This window comes from Hipposideros armiger, unplaced genomic scaffold (genome assembly GCF_001890085.2).
Source record: "Hipposideros armiger isolate ML-2016 unplaced genomic scaffold, ASM189008v1 scaffold_164, whole genome shotgun sequence".
In the NCBI taxonomy this organism is placed as follows: domain Eukaryota; kingdom Metazoa; phylum Chordata; class Mammalia; order Chiroptera; family Hipposideridae; genus Hipposideros; species Hipposideros armiger.
The window spans coordinates 604,297-609,219 of NW_017731514.1; the positions used below are offsets into that span (position 1 = coordinate 604,297).

The 4,923-nt window shown below is 53.1% G+C and overlaps 1 long non-coding RNA gene across 1 annotated transcript in view; it reads right to left on the reverse strand.

The window, feature by feature from the left end:
* Positions 1-4,410, reverse strand: part of LOC109387643 (uncharacterized) — an 11,553-nt gene extending 7,143 nt beyond the window's left edge. Inside the window, exons 1-2 of the long non-coding RNA XR_002125055.1 lie at positions 4,235-4,410; positions 2,506-2,971 (exon numbers count right to left, since the gene is read on the reverse strand). This is a non-coding gene — a long non-coding RNA (uncharacterized LOC109387643). The remainder of the gene's footprint in view (positions 1-2,505; positions 2,972-4,234) is intronic.
* Positions 4,411-4,923: the final 513 nt, after the last annotated feature.

The following is a 4,923-nucleotide window of genomic DNA, read 5'->3' on the forward strand; positions in this document are numbered from 1 at the left end:
TCTCTCTCTCTCTCTCTCTCTGCCATACCAGCATGGACTGCAGCTCACACAGCAGGCTCTTCTCTATGATGACGCTGAACTTGCGTCAAGTTCATGTCTGGAGATGCCCACTATACGTGGCAGCCAAGTGTTGTGCTGAGAACTCCAAAGAAGGAGGGGAAAAAAAAACACCCTCTAGTGTTTATGATGGGTTTGTTATTTACACAGAAGTGCTTGTTGCTTGACAATTTAGATAAAAATGTTACTGCTTCTCTGCGTGTACTGCAAATTCATGGCGTAAAACCACTGGAGCAACTAATGGAGTCTTCACACATCATATCTCGTTAAGAAGAGGGGTCCTGGCTCCACCGCAATCACAACCCAGCAGCCAGGCGCAGCCACACCTGGGAACGCAGCCTGGCCGCTTTGGCTGGACCACAGCTCAGCTCCGACCAACTCTCCACGCCGCCTTCTTTTTTCAAAGGGAAAATAGGAACTCTGTTTTTCAAATAGCAAGGTCCCATAGGAACTGGTTTCCTGCTTATTCCCTAGTCCACCAATGGCGGGATAAACATTGGGGCGTTATAAAGGAACCTGTAGGTGTCTACTTTAGACCAACAACCAACCTATTTACTTCTAGGAGTGCTCGATAAACATCTTTAGATACTTGTTCATGCTTCTAGAAGTAACTGAAAAAATCCCAGTGCCAAGGGCATGAATGGGAACTTGATGGCTGCACACCAAGAGAGATTACTCTGCTGCTATTGTATTTCTAACAGATGTGGATAATGGGGTCATGTGTTCATTTTACTCTCTAGTTCATCATCCACTCGTGCACTTTTAATTGAAACTTAACTTTTACATCCCATATTCCAAGCGGGAGAAGCACAAAAACACATCTCTGTAGGTGCAGGTGGCATGAGATTCTCCCTAAGCAAACCTATAAACGAACACTACCTTTAATTTTATGTTGAATCAAACACAAACTCTGAGATACTGGCTTTTTCATCCCTGATCCCACATTTCAGCTCCTCCTGGGCAGGTTCTGGGGTGACCCAGCAGAGCCCCACTGCTCCTCTTCAAGACCCGGGGTACAGCCCAGAATCACCTCCAAGAGCTAGTTCATCGACCTTTCCCCTGCCAAGCTGTCAATTACCACCAAACTCTCCCAAGGAGAGTGAAGCAAGTAAATGTTAAGTCTACTCAACTCATTTCTTAGGTGACCTCTGAAAGATTTCACCTCCCGAGCTTGGGAGTGACAAGGCAGCTCTATTAGCATGCTGCACCACGGCCTCAGCCCCCTCCCCGCCCTCTTTTATGAGCCCTTGTTATATAAAATGCCACAAAGAGAAAAGGAAAAACAACATACTTACAGTTACAAACCCAAGTTCCGATGGCCAGGCCAAACCCTGGCTGCTTACCAGATGTTATTTTTAGTCATTTAAAAGAGAAACATTTTGAAAAGGCCAGAGAACAAAAGTTTTCCTTGCTGTCTTTCTTTTTAAACACACACACACACACACACACACACACACACACACACACACACACACACACACACAAAGATGGAGGTACGTGCGGTGCTGTTCACAAGCATCCTTCCCCGATTCGAATTTAAAAGCAGAGGCAGCCTGGAATCGGACAGCTCCTTCCCGAGGCTGCACCGCAGCCTTCAAACAGGATTTTCCAATGTTTCTCTCAGCCTCATCTAAATTCCGGCATGACAGATAATAAATAGCTACTCATTTACTATCATCATAAAAATTTAAACAGCCTTGAAATAGTTGCTACAATACAGAAGAAATGCTCAAATCTAAGCTCTGAAAAGCCACTCCGAATAGTAAAACTATTGCCACACAGAAGCACACACATAAAGAGACATTGTTGCAATAAAAGCGGCGGGGTTGCTGGCTTCTCTCTCTTTCTCTCTTTTGAATCTTCTACTCGGTGCATAAGAGTCAACAACTTGCCGTTTTACCCAGTGAAAAAAGGGCTTAGTAACCCTCAGCTATCACACTGAACCAGATTTCGTGGGGTTGTTTTTTTTTGGTGTTTTTTTTTTTTTAAAGAAAGTATCTGATTTGATTCTACACGGTGATTAAACATCTTTGTGCTCAGCTGACAAGGGTTTCCAACCCCTCCCCCCTCCAAAAATGGCATCAAAGCAATCAAAATGGTAATGCGGGGCCTCGGTCCCCTCCCCCCGCGAACTCCCCGACTTCGCCGGGGCCGCGCGCCGGGCCCCCCTCCGGCGGGAATGGAAGCTTCCACTCCAGGACGGGGGCGCGGGCCACGCGGGCGCGCGCGGCCGGGGAGGGGGCCGCAGCGCCGGCAGAAAGGGGTTAACGCGTTCGTCCCAACCCTCCCGTCCAGCCGGGCGCCCCCGACCGGGCGCAGACCCGCGGGAACAGCCATCTTTCTCTCCACAGCCCCGACCCCCNCTGGAGCAAAAAGCTTCTCCCCAAACTGATGACAGCATCACCCCTGGGCAGCCTGCTGGCGACCCCCAGGGAGGCCCCAACAGACCTCCATCTGCCATTTCCAGTAACTTGCTGCCACCTCCACTCAGAAGATTAAAAGGCAGTCATTTCCCCTAAAGATGACCCGCTCCCCAATTACCATCTTTTAGCACCTTTTCTATTTTGGAGGGTGACGCCCCCACCCCATGTGTATGCTGAGAGCAGGAACGCGGCAGGCGGGCAGCGTGACAAGCAGCCCTGTCTTCCTGGAATGAACCTGCACCTCGAGATCTCCAGTCAACTTGATTTAGTAAGTTTCCTAAGACGGGCGTTCCGGAACACACTGGGGCCTGCCGAAGTCGCCTGTGCACGTTGGAAGTCAACTGCCCTGAAAGCCTCACAGCCGCTCTGAAAACCTCTAGGGTGCTGCCCCAGGGTCCTTTCTTGATGGCCCTGTTGCCACACGAGGACATCTTGTGTAGGACTCCAGCAGCGCGTCCCACGCAGGGGACGCCCTCCTGGGCAAGCAGCTTCTGAAAGAAAACGCTCGTGAACAGAATGTAATTGCTTAAACAAAAACAACAGGCTTCTTTCTTGTGTGGCTGTCATGTGTGGTCAGGAGACCAGAGTCCCCTGGGGCTCCTGGGGTTTCCTGGGTGTTATCCCCGTCCCCCGCTCAGGGCCATAATTTCCCACCGGTAAGAAGGGAGCTTGGCAAAGGTGCCCTGCAAAGACCCCGTGCCTCTCACAGGCTGTGCTTTAAGCCACCAGGCCCAGTCGGGGGAACATATGCCCTTACTTTCCACCAAATCCCAGGTGTAGGGCCCAATCCCAGCGGTGGACACACCAGTCCATGGAGAGAAACAGCAGCCCCGAGGTTTCCATCCCGTCAGAAAGCTACAGATGCCTGTCTACTTCTCCACGGCAATACGTCTCCGGGGCATGGCCAGCTTTCTGTTTCTCGTATTCTTGTTAATAAAGTAAGACTGACAACAGCTCCCCTCCCACTCAGCTGCCCTGCAGTTTGTCGGGCACGCGTCCTCATGAACCCTCAGGGCGACCCACCCTGGGCAGCAGCGCTCGCGCACCCTGAAATAAGGACCCAGCCATCTCCCCGTCCTCCATCACCTGGGGGCTGAGGGTGCCACTCACCCCTGCACAAACAAATTAAAACTCCCCATGGATGTACTTCCTTCTGCTGTGCTTTAACCAGACCAATACAGGTGTCAAGCAAAAAAAAAAAAAGGGCAGCCCATCTGAGGCCGTCAGGGACGCCTGCCTCTGAGGTGTTACAGGACGCCCGCCATGGGCAGCAGAGGCTGAAAGCAGAACGAAGCTGCATCAGCGATTTCTCATTGCACGCTGGAAACCCTACTATCAAACAATAAGTAACTGCCAATAAAAAACAATCTTAAGGACGCATACTGGTTTCCTTTGGAGAACAGAGGCCATTTCAAAGTGAGAAGATGCCGCCACCTTAAAGTGTAAAATAGCAACGACTAATATAAGAGTGGCAGCCATGCCAGAGGGGGCTCAGGCCAACGTGGGCTGACAGACCCGGGGGCTCTTCACAGAACGGCGGGGAGAATTTGCTCTAGGGTCCCTCCAAATCTCCCACCTGCCGCTGCCTTGGCTCCTACACTGCAGAGGCCCTGCCCCACACACAGCCAGCCGCACTCTCCCCACCCAGGTGCCAGCCAGCAGGCAGCCTTCTGGGAGGTGCAGAGACTGGGTACAGACCCAGACCCCCTCGAGAGTTCTAGGACCTTTGACTTCAGAGTGAAATTCCTACTCACTGTCACGGAACAGCTACCAGTCTGCCGGTGGTCGTCTCTGAGGCGCCGACTTTTATCTCATCGCGTGTCCTGGAGTTGCAAGACACCAAAGTTTTGACATCCATGGTATAAAGTGCTGTCATCTCTCCCCCACACACTCAGCGTAAGAGTTAAGATCATGAAGCCACGACGGCCCAGAACTGNCGCGGGGCCGCTTACCTGTGGCTGCCGCCTCATCGGGGCAGCTCACGGGGCGGGGCGGGGGCCGAGGCCACCCGGCGGCGCGCCCCGAGCCGTGCAAGTTTGCAGGCCGGGGTGCGTGTGCGAGTGAGTGTGAGTGTGAGTGTGTGCCGGGGGAGGGGGGAGGAACAAAGAGCCAAGTAAACACGGCGAGTCCGTGTCGAGCAAAGCTCATAAATATTCAAGTCGCGTCCTAATCTCCCCAACACACACACACGCGCGCACGCCGCAATACCGCTCGGGCTCCGGCCGTGACGCCGCTGCTAGCCGAGCAGGAATCGCCAAAACTACTTTTGCAAACTGTGCAGGATTGCAAAGCGGTGGGGGCCACGGGGGGTCGGCGCGCACACGCGCACACACCCTGGGGCTGGCTCACGAAGGGCCCCCCCCCCGGCGCCCTCCGTGTGCAGACCCGGCGTGGAGAAAGAAGACGCCGGACTCGGGTTCCACCGGCCCCGACGCCCCCTCCA